This window comes from Argiope bruennichi, chromosome X2 (genome assembly GCF_947563725.1).
Source record: "Argiope bruennichi chromosome X2, qqArgBrue1.1, whole genome shotgun sequence".
NCBI classification, from domain to species: Eukaryota; Metazoa; Arthropoda; class Arachnida; order Araneae; family Araneidae; genus Argiope; species Argiope bruennichi.
Genome location: NC_079163.1, coordinates 93479027 through 93493738, shown reverse-complemented (window position 1 = coordinate 93493738; position 14712 = coordinate 93479027). Strand labels below are relative to the sequence as shown.

The 14712-nt window shown below is 26.2% G+C and overlaps 1 long non-coding RNA gene across 1 annotated transcript in view; it reads right to left on the bottom strand.

Moving 5' to 3' along the window:
* Positions 1 to 2914: 2914 nt before the first annotated feature.
* LOC129960992 (uncharacterized) overlaps positions 2915 to 14712 on the bottom strand; it is a 74400-nt gene continuing 62602 nt past the window's right edge. Inside the window, exon 4 of the long non-coding RNA XR_008783739.1 lies at positions 2915 to 3027. This is a non-coding gene — a long non-coding RNA (uncharacterized LOC129960992). The remainder of the gene's footprint in view (positions 3028 to 14712) is intronic.

Sequence of the window (14712 nt, the reverse complement as noted above, 5' to 3'; positions counted from 1 at the left end):
ATAACAAAAATAATAAATGTTTTATATTGTGGTTATAGCCTAATAACCTCCCCCCCCATGTTCCTTTTCTATTAAAGAAGCATTCAAATGGAAGGCAAAAGTGTAAATTTTATTTTTAAAGTCAAGTTTATAAGAATTTTTTTTTCTAAATCTCAAAGAATTGTCTGTATTTCTACTTCTATTATTATAGATAAAATAGCGAAATATTAATAAATTTTCAGTGAACATTTATATATTTTTGTCTAAAAATATGCAAATTTTGCTTGCTATTTTCTTAAGAAAATATTTCGAAAACAAAGTGTAGATTCGCATGCTTTTGGTTCACAGAATTCTCAAATTATACATCTAAAATTTCTTACTGTTTCTCTTGAAATTCCCGAAGACATCACCGAATCTGCGTATTTAGAATGTACCTCTTTCTGGAGGAAAACTGTCGCATCCAATGAATGTCTTTCGTCAGCAAATAAGTCACACTCTGCTATTAGAAATTCTTTTGAAATTTCCAACTTTAGTGACTCCCGTCTTCGAATTAGCACTTAAATAGACAGAATTCCATATTCTTAGTCCCATTCCTTAGCAGTGGACTATGTGCCCAATAATGCACAAAGGGAATGGTCATGCATTTCCACCAGTTCTCTCCCTAATTCTGAGCATATCAAAATGTCAAAGCTCATAAGACTCGTTTTTTAACGCACATTACGTATTGATGAGCTTTCGTAACGCCTGCGTCTCTGAAGGTTTAAGTGAATATCTCTGCAATTTGTTGAAAGATGCACAAATATTTCTTGTTAATTTGTTTTATAAAAATTAATATCGAAACATTCTCAATAAGTATTTAAATTTGAACTTATGTGTATATATATATATATATATATATATATATATATATATATATATATATATATATATATGTATAAATATATGTATAAATATTTTTTCAAGGAAGAGTGTTTTTTTTCTTTAGCAGAAGATTAAATGCAAATGATTTTAATGTTACAAATTCTTTGGAAATGAAGTTTAATATGAATTGTATCAATACGAAACAAAAAAAGAATACGGATTTCTAAATGCTGATATACATAGGATAGGAAAAATGCTGTTATGTACGAATCTAAGTGAAACAGAAGTTTGGCTCTGTACGTTAATATATTCTATATAACTGAACTAAAAGTCTTTCAACCTGGATAAGGAAAACATTTCTCAAAAATAAGAAATTCACATAGAAAAAAAAAATAGAATGAAACCTCTTAGCGAACATTTTGGCATAAAAATGTCTATTGCCTACGAATCACCGTTCTTTGGCTCAAATTCTAGACAATTCTAGACAACAAAGACTATTCAATCTTAGTATCCAAACATTTAGCCGCTCGATCTTTAATGAGCCCGACTGAAGAAGAAAAAACATCAGAAGAGTATAAATAGAAGAGATTTGGTTTATAAATTCATGCACTGCAAATATCCATTTTCCAATTGCTTCATTAAGAGAAAAAATATTGTTAATGTCTCCAGTAAAATAACTTTTTATGTCGAATAGTTAAAGAAAGGATTCTTGTTCAATTAATATCATATAAAATTTACTTCACTATCTAACCAACTCGTAAAAAAATGCGACAGAAAAAGGAGTTAAAGTAATTTTGTTCATTTCGAAGTATCGAAAAAGAATACTGAAAATCAGAATCTAAATCCAAAATAAAAGAAATTTTGAAACAAAATTACATGTTTCCCTTTTTCTCTCTGTATCTTTATCATTTCTTAATTGATGTGAAATGCATTTATTAAAATCCAAAATAATGAAGAAATTTTTGAAAATTGCGTGAAATTATAAACTACTTTAAATTATGAAATAATTATCATAGTTTTGTAGTTATTCTTATGGTTTATTTTTTTGTCATAAGCAATCTTTCTTTGTATGCAATTCCAATTTCTTTTAAAGTAATTGATATTTCTGTATTCATACTTCTTATATATTGAATCTCTTTGTGTTTATAAAAAGAAACATTTAAAAAAAATTCTTCCATTTGCTAAAGCAGATGTATACCAATGTCTATTTATAATTAAATGAATTTATTTTAAATGCTGTGTTTGGATTTAAAATTACAGTTTAAGAATAATCGTTAAAGCATTTGTTGTTACTATTAAAATATTTTTGATATTTGTGTGTTCTTTTGATACTCATTGCTTCAAGCTCTGCTTAGATTTGAAAACTGTGTTGAGGAAAGAGAAAGAGAAAAAAAGCTACGACTTTGGGGGAATGAACAAAATACCTTGCAACTTTTTTATGGTTAGAAACTTCCTTAGCAGCTTCCATCTAAACAATAAATATTGTTTCTGAGTCTTTGTTGAAATCCACGAGAAAATCATCATTCTTTTCCAGAAATATAAATTAGAGATTTCTTTTCTATTTAAAATTTTAGTAATCCGTAAAAGGAAAAAAAATATATATTAAGTAATACAATTTCATTTTTATATTTGTGTTATAATCAAAATATGTTTTGATAATATTTATTAAATATTTTTCAAACTGATTTTTGCAGAGTCCATGGCAAAATTAAAAACAACAACAACTTTAAAATTTGAAAAAAAATTCAAATTAGTGAATTAAAACCATTTCTAAGAAGCTCATATTTGTCTATTTAATTCAAAGCGAACTTATAATAGCAGAAAGGTTTAGTAAAAAGAGAAAAAAGAAAAGAGAGAGAGAGAGAGAGTGAGAAATTGCAACAAGTTATATGTATTAAATTTAGAATAAAAGTGATAATAGACATCTAAATAATATATTCTTTAAATCATAAAAGCATATTTACATATCAATCAAGTGACAAATTTTAAATGGCAGGAAGATAGCATTTATTGGAATTTTTTCATAGTTTTGAATAAAACTGCTATATTGAAGTATAAAATATTGTAAATCTTACTCGTTGATAACGGCAAACTTCTTTGTAACTTTATGCTTCGATGACAATTTATTAACAAAAATTAGAGAGTTCCTTGATCCTTATAGCGGCCAATTCTTTCTTCTGGAAAAATCTAAAAATGAATAAAAAACGAAATAAATTGAAGCTGGATGACAAACCTAATAAATAAAAGATTAGCACTTCTTTCTGATGTAGCAATTCTTGTCAAAAGATTAGAAAACAAGGGAAAATTTAAATTTTGAAAGGATTTTAACCAAAGTGTCTAAGATTTCATTGCTAAAATGAAGGTGTAAAATTTTATTTGATTACTCTAGAAATACATATATCAATAAATTCGGATATGAAATTATCTCTTACTTAAGACACGAATATGTCTGAAAAATTTCAAAGAAGTAATTTATTTTCATCTTTTTTTTTTTAATTTTTAGAAAAAATAAAAATAAAAAATGTTTGCGATATTACATAACATAATATAAGGACCTCTATAAAGACAATAATTGAAAAATGTTAAAATTTAATTTTTGAAATACTCAGCAGCATTTAAAATTTTGAAAATTTATTAATGAAGTTTGAATTGTGAGCACTTGCTTATTTTGTGATGTCGTTTACAAATTGATGCAGCTGTTTACACAATAAAATAAAAGGAATTTCAAATGCATAGAGTTAAAAAAAAACAGTCAATGTTTTCTCTTTTACAAAAGGAGAAAAATTTCTTTTAAGTGCAACGTTAAGAACATGATTCTAATAGCAGTGGATTTCCATTTTTCTATCCTTTAAATGAAATAAAAAACATCCCGAGAAGTTTTCAAATTTTAAATCTACAAATGCTTTGAAAATAATTTTTTAAAAGTTACTTTTGACAAATTTGGTATTTTATGTCTTAAATGAGAAGTAAATAAATCAAGTCAAATTTATATATAATAGTTATTCTACATATATGTATATGATAATTATTATATTTGTGACGAAATCATGAATAAAAAATTAATATATAATTAAATATTAATAAAATTTTATCATAATAAAAAGTTTAATCCAGAGAAACTTTGTAGATTTATTATATCAAAAAACATAGAGGAGTTAATATAATGAACCTCATGATGCACAATCGAGAAAATTCCCGTAATTATTTTGCTTAATCTAATATTAATAGTAATTCCCGTATTTACTATTATAAATAAGAATTAAATCGAAACGACAATGAGAAATTTTATGAAATTTACAGTGATTCCTTCAATAGAAATTTCGGCTAATTTTCAGGTGCTTCACTCCTTGTCAAATATCACTCTGATACTTTATGGCAATAAAAGAAGGATTAATTTCAGTGTTTAAACTTCATCTCTTCGACTGTTTGAGTTTTGTTCAGACTAACAAAGATTCCATAGGTTAGAAATTTTTTAAATCAAAGTCTTCTCTCCTCTTTACTAACTTTTAAAATTTCCTTCCTTACAATTATCAGAAGCTTTTAGGTGTTCATAAGTGTATGAAAAATGTTTTTGATGATAAAAAGAAATTCATGAACTAACCAACTTAATTTTCAGTGGAAAGCAGAGTTTCAAAATATTTCAATAATTAACGGGGAAAATGTCTTTTTACTGATCCAGGAACACAACAGGATATCATCTCAATTCTCAATCTCATTTTTTTTTTTTTTTTTGTATTTTCTAGAAAGAAACTATATAAGCATCTTTAAAATGTATATTGGAGGGGAACTTTAGAAGTACACTTCTTACTTCCATCGTCTAAATTAACTGTCAAGTAGTAAGTTTTTGGTAGTAAAATTTTTCACTGACCATTTCATCACAACAATTTTTCCCTTTTAAATGCTTCAAATATCTTTGATTTCTTGTTTCGCTGGCAATGCTTGAAAAAATTGCTCAGTTAGAAACAGGTGAAAAAATTTAATAAATAGGCTTTAACGAAATGATGTAGTAAAAAAAAAAAAAAAAAAAAAAAAAAACTCGAGAAAGTTTAATCAGTGTGAATTGATTGACTAATGAAGTAACTGAAATGTATATTTTTTTTTTCTCTTAAGCTGTCCAAAATGACTCGATGGCTGCTTTTTCATTACCTGATAGTAGGATTTTTAAATAGATATCAAGTCTGTATACATAAAGGTGTTGAATAAATTGCCATAATAGAGAAACATGAAATTTATTTCCAATAAACGATCAAATGAAAATTAGAAAAGGAAAGATAACACATAAGTTTAGCTGCTGTTTCATATGTTTTCTTTATTTGGATATAACATCAGGTCTTTAATTTTGATATTAATTATAAGCTAATTTTCAAACCTTTAGCATTTCATGGTTGCCAACAATTATTCAAAGAAATCTGTGAAGTATGAATCAATTGAAAAATAGAAAGAAAAGCATAAATATCATTCACGTTAAAAGTTTATACTGTTAACTTATTGAGTAGAAAGTTAATAGGTTTTTTATTTTAATTTCTTATTCCTTAGTTCTCACTGAATCAGGGCTTGTCATTGATACTAGTAAAAGAATCTCAGCATTCTGTTTACTTTTGGGAACTAAAACTCCACTGTTATTAAACTTTAAAAATATTGAGATTCTTATCGATTGTTTACTAAACCGTTAAAATTTAATTATACTGATGAATCTTTAATTTTTATAAAACTTATTTAAACTGGATATAAATTAAAATTCAAATATTAAATAAAAATATTAATAAGACATTATTAAAAATATTAATAAAAATTTTAAAAAATGGATATTTTTTTTTTAATTATTTTCCTTGTCTAAGAAATAATTTTGTAAAAAGACAATTGAGTTAAAGGATCGGGTGAAAAGTTCAAGAACAAATAAGATTTATCGATTGTAAAAATATTCAGTGTGCAACAAGCCACTTATAAAATATGAATAACTTTTTAACCTAAAATATATTTTTAGGATAGTTTAGTAAAATCATCTAACGCCTCTGTTTGAATAAAAACTAGAAACATTTGTTCAATAAAAACTAGAAACATTGTAGAAATTTATTGTTGCCGATATTCGCTATTTTCTATAATTCCGGTTGCATTATTACTGTTCTGATTTTCATAAGATATTGTCTTAGAGAAAATTTAGAAACGGATATAATCTGAAAAATAAAATGTGTTTCCTGATCATTATCTCTGTCCCTTTATATTATGATTGCTTTAGACTGAAAACTGATCGAAATTTTATTATACTTTGCTTGACATTTCACATCACTTAATACTAAATTTAAAGTTCACTTTGAAGAACATCATGTTAAAAGATGCCAAATTTTCTTTTTTTAGTTCAGACTATATAAAACGATGTAAAGAAATATTTCATATGTATGAAGACATTCAATGTTCAAAAAAAATTAAATTAAAAAGAAAAAACGAAAAAATTATTAATAGACTTTTCAGTAATGTCATACAATAGTCTTAAAGAATTTGATAATTCCATTTCATTTAATCTCAAAAGAGCCTAAAATATTTATAAATGGAATATTTTCTAAATACTTAGCATCATTTATTGTTAAAATCTTATTCGGTATTTTTCAGAGATGTCTTTCAATATTCTTAAGGAATTTTGATGAAATTAGATTTCCTCTAATCTTAAAAGATCCCAAAATATTTATACATTTAATATTTTCTACATATTTAGCATTGTTTCTCGTTAAAATAGGGTTCAGTATTTCACAATCTATTCACTTAAAAAATGAGCGAACTGTATAATGAACTAACTAATTAAAATCTTGGAAACTATGTTTGGATTTAATTTAAAAATGGAACTTTTATAGCATTTATTAATTAAAAGAGAAAGGCCTTTTAAGGCATTTTAAAAGCAAGCATATTTTTGTACATTAAGAACCTGCAAACTTTTACGGCAACCGAGAAATTAAATTAAACAAATGAATGTTTCGATTCTCATTTAACTAAAATAATGAATGAGAATAGAATAATGAATTTCTAAGCGCTTTGTTCTTTTACATGTTCAAATAAGCGGATAGTGGTTCATTAAATTATATTACGAATATTGAAGCCCTGAAATTATTCTCATGAGTACTGAAGAGACAAATATTTTATTAGGCGTCATTGTTGAAAAGGATCTGAATAAATGATTCATTATTAATTTATTTAACCTAAAGCTCCTCTTAATCCAAGAAATGTAAAAATATTAAAACTATTTGTTAGCTTAGCTTAAAGTTTCACTTTCGTTGTTGTTGGTAGATAATACTTTAGGCGAATCTATTGATCGCATCTTGCGCAAGGCGTTGAAAAACAAATGGAAGTTGCTACTGGAAAGGAGAAGCAAGGCAAGCAAGTTGTGGCAAAAGCAACTCCACTCCAGCAAGTGTGAGTGAGTGCGACTAGTGATAAACGTGATGTTTGTTTTGGAGGACTAAAAGAGCCCCCTGTATAGTGATCACTTACATTCTTGTGCTTCTGTCCGTGCTCGCGAAGTTTTAGGGTGGACCCAAAAGAAAAATCATCATCCCCCAGCCGAGAAAGGTAGCTGCATAATGAGGAGGAATGCATCTCAAAGAGCAGCCTTCCACATCTTTCCCGTTCAGCTCTTAAAAAATGCATGACGCCAAAGGCCCGGAATCGATTCTCATTATAACGCCGCCTGCTATTGCTGAGGCAGAAGCCCAATTGCCTTTTCTCGGAGCTCAGCCTCTTAGAATCCTCGCCTCACTCCTGGGGCTCCTCCTGTTACGCAAAACATTCTCTCTCTCATCCAATGAGCGTTCTGCTCATCATCGGCCTCTTCCGCCCCTTCTTTTCTATCCTTTGCCTCCCCACCAATCGCCACCCCCCTCGCACCGTACGCTAAAGAAAAAGGGGGAGTTCAATCAGGGGAGAAAGACCTCCCCTCTCTCGTTGTGCAGCAAAAGAATTCGGAAGGGGAGGAATTCTTCGGATGCCTATTCATGAGGTCACTGGAGTAGAACCAGGTGTAGGCCCCGTCAATGGAGGATGGTTGTCAAAAAACAGGGCACGGGATTGTGCTGTTTCTCTCTCTCTCTCTGCTTCGTGTCATGCAATATTTATGAGTTGTGCCTTTACGACGTTGGAAAGTGTACAAATTTTTGGCCCCAAAACGGAAACTTTAAGTATGTCGTTTAAAGTCGGAAATGTTACATTTATCAAGGGAAGTTCATAATTTTTTCAGAAAAGTTGCTGTAAAGAGAATCTATCAATGATTTATGTTCTTCAAAATGAAGCCTCATTGGAAAGCCTGATATTGGGTTTAGCTTTCGTATCTACATAATTCCAGAGTAAAATAATAAATAATATCGAGATAAAACATTATATACATATATATAATCCATATCGGTGTATTTTGCACTGTATTTAAACAAGAATAAAAAGAGCAAAGCAATATGAAATAAAACAAATTATTACAAGCCATTTTTAATTAATGTTATATATTCCTTTTATTTATCTGCTTTAAAATTTATGTTCATATACAGATATTATATAATTTACAATACATAATATGGAAGTATAATACATAATAAGCTCATATTTAAATATTATACGAATACAAAAAAACAATACAGTTCACCATGACACTCAAAAATTTACATCTCTTACTTAAACTCAAGAAACCAACAATAAAAATGATTTAACAATGGACATTTTGATAGCTCTAAATTATTCTTAAATTATTTAATTATAAAGTATTTTCGTTTTAAATTAGAGAAAACCACAAACCCAATATTTTTTTCATTGCGAAAAACTGAGCAAGCATATCTTAATTTGTAAGTCACAAGTAGAAGTGAACACAAAATAATGATAATAAAATATACATAAAAATGGGATACTATAAAATTTTTCTGAAAAAAAAAAGATATATATGTATATATATATATTTTCATTTTCATTTTTGGGTCTCTTCTATAAATCAATAACGATATAATCCCTATAACAAGATACTTTTAAAATCTTGAAAAATATAATTATCCTTTTTAAAATTCCTATTTATGGGAATGCAATTCATGAAATTAATGCGCAATGAAAACAATAAATTGTTAAAAAAAATATGGCTCCCAAATCAAATACATCTTGAAGAATATTTATATTAGCATTATTCATTTAAATCTTTAATTTTCAGTTTATTGTGGAATAAATACAATACATCCATAATGTTCATACATTACTCCTTAAAAACAGATATATATACTCCCATATATATGTTTTTATTTTTAAAAGAATTTTTAAAGCTGTTTTAATGTTTTATTGTTTAGGTTATTAATACCAAAGTTTCACAAAAGAGTAAAGTACTAAAAGTATCTAGTTGTGATCAATACACATATTTTAAATCTTAATTTTTTAGCGGAACCATAATCATAACTTCATTTCGTACATAAGTATACAATACTATATTGTAAAATTCTTTCAGTAAAGAAATCAAGAGAATGAAGATTATTCGAATAAATTGCAATAGAATAATTAAATCTTGACATTTTTTTAAAAAATTAATCCGTATATGCGAAGAAAAAGTTTCAATGGAAATTTTCAAATCACATTGAGTTGACTTGGAAAACATAAATGTCCAATTGAAAAAAAAAAGAGTTGTTAAACAAAATAAGACCAATAAAATAAAAAAATCCCGAAATTGATTAGTTCGGGTGCAAAGATATCAATGAATATGCTAATTAATTATTTTAATTAATACTATAATTTTTTATTTAAAAAATTCAAACTTTTACTTAAATGCTTTGAATAAATTTCATGAGATGGGGCAATAAATAATTGTAGTTTCAGAAAAATCACCAGGTTAGTAATAGGAGTTTTTATTATACTGTATCGTGGTGAAATGCATATTTAATTTCAAAACTTTTTGAACAAAAAAATCATTCGAAGGAGAAAAATACTTTTAATCCGAGCAATATATAGTGTGCTCACTCTAATCGTAACAAATACTCATACCAATATATCATTACTAAATCATTAGAGATAGGTCTAAACTACCAGTTGTAAAAAACACTTATATTTTTTATTGTTTGGACTAATAAGTAAACTGCTGAAGAAATTAACGAATTCTGAAGGTTTATACAGTTTTTCTATCTTATTTGTATTTTTTAATAAAATATTATAGACACGTTACCATTTGAAGTGAAAAAAAAAACTCCCTTCTTCTACAGCATAAACTGGTTGACCTATAAAGCTTTGAATATCACTATTTTAAACCACATATTATCCAGAGAACAAATTCTGTTTCCTCCGGCCATTGATTGCTTTAAAATAATTAGAGCATTTTTCCAAATCGAACAATATATCTATCTGTAATTGTTTCAAATGCTGCTATAGCATCACGATTAAAGTAGAGATCTTTTTATGGCTGAATGATCTGAAACAAAACTTATTTCACTTTACATTTCATACATGAGAAAATAATCTTCATTGAATTCTAAAGAATATAAGTTCACTGTAAATGCAAATTTTAAGCCCCTTTCAAGGTGTTACTAAAATGGGAAAGTTTACGGAGGTCAATAGTACTCTCTAGAGCTTCGAAAAATAGTTAGATAATTATTTAATTTAGGGGAACAAAGGAGGATTTTTCCATATTAAGTTGTTAAATTTATATATATATATATATATATATATATATATATATATATATATATATATATATATATATATATATATATATATATATATATATATATATATATATATATATATATATATATATATATAATTGTTTTCAGTAGAAAGATGTCTTCCAGTTATTTTTTACCCAAAATAGCCCTAGTGTTGTTTTAAAACGGGACGTTAATATAATATAACCAGTTATTTTTTATTGTTAGTCTGTTCGTGGCATTTTTTAAAAATTGGAATTTGATGTGTAAAAGCAATAATAATATAATAATTTGATGTGTAAAAGCAAGGTCTTTTACTAAGTCTACTAAGTTAAAATGTCATAATAATAGCATCTAAAAAAGTCTAATAGTAATCTGAAAAATAGTTTCTAGATATAAAAAATGAAAAAATTTAATTCTGTTAAATTCTAGGAAATAAATTAAACTACTCGATTTTAGTGAATGCCCATTGAAATTCCTTGATAGTAAAATAGATAGTCGATTTTAAAATAAGGAAAAAAACCTGCCTTAGCACTCTTTACTTCTACATAACATGAATTTATTACATATTTCATTATTTTGCTGTTATTTCAAAGCAATCATATTTTTAATTCTTCAATTATATATCTTCGTGAGCTCTTGAATATAATAACTGATATTAGATTGCCTATAAAAAGCATTCTTTTGCAGATAAAACTACTTCTTCATTAATTTAAGTCCATTGACTTGTGAAATGATTTAATTTTAAAATGTAATTCACTAGACGTAAAAAAAGTATTGATAACCTATCATAAGAAACTAAATAAATAAAATAAATACTATTTTTTTAAAAAAAAATTATTTCCCATCCGATAGTTGGAATTAAATGGTTGTTGAATGATATTCCATTTAAATTAAGAAATTATGTGTAATAAGTTTTTTTACATTGGTGAATAACTTTTAAATCTCAATTTTAAGAAATTTAGTTAAAAATACATAAGAAAATATTTGGTAAAAGTGAATCAATTCACTTTTTCTTTAAAGTTTTAATCACGAGGTACTTTATTCTAGAGTTGTTCACTTTCTTATTGATCGAATCTTTTCTGTTTCATTTATTGTGTAAATCTGTACAATTTAATTTTGAACTTTTATTAATATTATAAAATTTACCTAATATCATTTTGTATAATATTTGAGAATTCAATAAAGCCTTTAAACGACAAATTCATTCTGTCGTAGAAGATCCAACCTATATTTCATGCCAGAACGAATTGCATAGTTTTTTTTTTTTTTTTTTTTTTCTAATTTCTAACAATTTTGGAATGATATGTAATTTTTTTTTTTGGCATTATTTGATTCTCTTAATATGATGAACGGATTTTTTAGAAGTCAGCTCTCTTTTAAAAAACAATGAAGTCTGGTGGCAACTCAGAAATGCAGGTTACAGTAATAAATAATTTTTATATGTTTCACCATCGCATTATTCCTCAATATATTGTTCGACAAAATCATCCAAACATGGCGGAAGGGGAAGTTCAGCATTTCATAAATTAGAAGTAAGCAGCTTCCGTTCTGGGCCGTAATAACAGTCTATCCCTTAATAGGTTAGACTAACTGAGGAGGTGTTCATATTTAATGAAAACTCCCTACTATTTGAATGCTGGTTCAGTTTGCATTAGGTTGTTTAAAATTATAATGCATACCAGTTTCCGGAGGGTAACTCTTCTAGCATTTATTTATATCTCTCGGTGTATAAATAAAAAATAACCAAATTTACAGTCCAGGAGTCAAATATTGCCAACCGCATAAGTTTATGCAAAAGGTCTTCGTTTCCATCCGTGTTTTCGAACTTTTTAACTTAACTTTTCTGTGCATAAAACTTGTACAATTTATGTTTCATAATTGTTAGTAAAATATTTCTTGAAGGAACCGCTGTCATAACTCTAAGGAAAATATTTCTAGAAGTAACTATTACTTATGTGCTGTGGTTCAAAAGCTTCCTTTGATTCTGAGCAAATTAATCTTCCAGAAAATTTCTGTATGAAAAACATTTTATTTGCATAAAAAAGTACTTCTTTATAAGTTATAGTTAAAAAATATAATTTTGTTGAAACATTTTATCTTTAATAAATATCTTTATTTTAATTTGATGGATGCTTATTCTGTGAAATATATAACTATAAAATAACCAACTATAAGAAAGATAGGGTAAAATTTTTATATATTATTAATCTGATTCAAATTTGTGCAGAAAAGTCGCTTGCTATTTTTTTTATCAATCTAAAATTATTTGATTTAAAATTCATATCAAAGAAATTAATAATGGCTTCTTTCTTTGAAAATGGGTATATTTACATTTCCTGCTATATATATATATATATATAAACAATTTTTTAAAAAGCATTTAAATTATAGAAGCAAATATCAAGCAAAGCACAGAAATTCATGATTTTCGATTACAAAGATATGAAACATTTTCTTTCTTTTGATTGTTATAAAGTTGCTAATTTTAATTTATATAATTTAACAACTATACTTTCAGTCTCATAACGCCTTCATACCAGGAATATTTTTAATGCTCTAGAAATTACTTTATGAATTCTTCTTCTGTAATCAAATTATTAAATTAAATTAAGATTTAAATAAAAAAAATATGTACTCATTTTTGCTTAAATGATTGAAGCTAAACGCATAATAATCAATTAATTTATAATAAAAAATTCCGAAGCTGAGAGATAAATTCCTTTTCAAATGCAGGTTAAATATTCTTCAATAATTAACAGAAAATTTTTGAACTGAATGATATTCGTCATGAAAAATCATCACATCATAAAATGTCCCCAAAATAAATATTCCTGCATTATTATCGACTAAATGCTGCATGTACATCATTCTTTGCTTTTTTAGTGAATCCAAAATAGTTACATATTTTTAACAAATACCTATGAAATTGTTCTACAATTTTCGTTATGAAATTCAAATAACCATGCCCAAAAGTATATCTCAAACATTTTTTGGAAGCAGTCATCAATTAATTATTTTCTTAATTTTTTTCAGAGAAAGATTCACTGATTATATAAATAAATCCTTTAAAGTTAATTTTGAATAAATCATAAATAAATAAATCCACTATTCATATTTTTACAGTATTATGAGATATGTTCATACTTTTACTGATATATTTTAATAATTGAAATATTCAAAATATGATTTGGTTGTCAAGTTAAATTCTTTTCAAATTGAAACAAAATATAATCTAAAAAGTACATGATATAAAACTCCTATTTCTAGAATATAAGTTGCTAATTTTAAAAGTTTTACAAATGATCTAATGTAAGTCAAGCCAGAAATTGTATTTTTCTTACCTTGTCCTATAATTTAGAATACCTTTATATTTAAAAAATTATAATATATGTTGTTTAAGCCACTATATTATGATTTTTTTTCATAAGACATCCTAAAATTCAATAAAATAAAAAAATAGATTACCTGAAAGTTGATATAATTGCTTCATTCCATGAAAACAAAATGTATATATAAATATATAAATAAGCAGATAAAAATAGGATTTAAGAGTTCTATTTTATTTTTAACCTTGGCATATCTAGCTTAACAATATTATTTTCAGTTTGATGATATGATATTTATTAACATTTTTCACAAAGGTGATTATAATGTTTCATTTTAAATGATGATGCAGAGTTTGAATTTTTTTCAATGCTCGAATTTCGCATAATTTTCACATATATCAATAATCTGTTTTGAAAAGTGTTTGCATAGTATTTCAAAATGAAAGCTAAGTGAAAAATGTGGAACTTTTATTTCATATGCAAACGTGGCTGTTTTGAAGGTCATAAACGCCAACTTTCTGCTGCAACTAATTCTAGAGTTTTGGTAATATTTGGTTTCATATTTATGGCTAATAAAAGTTTCAATTAAAAATGATTTAAATCCGTCATTAATTTTACACTTTCTCCCAATTTCTTTAGTGATGCAATTAAATTCAAAATATATAGTAATTGTCTTTTGAAACTATAAAAATATTGTTTCGAAATAAGGATTTATAGAAAATTAAAATTTTGCTGTGTTTGCAATTCATTACTTTCTTACATTTAGGAAGTACAAACAAAAGTTTAACTAACTGCGATTTCCAGAACTTTCTAATCAACAAATTGAACACATTAAATCTTATCGTATTCTATAAACATTGCTAAAAATTTTATAATGCCGCATATTGGGCCATTAATTTAACGCC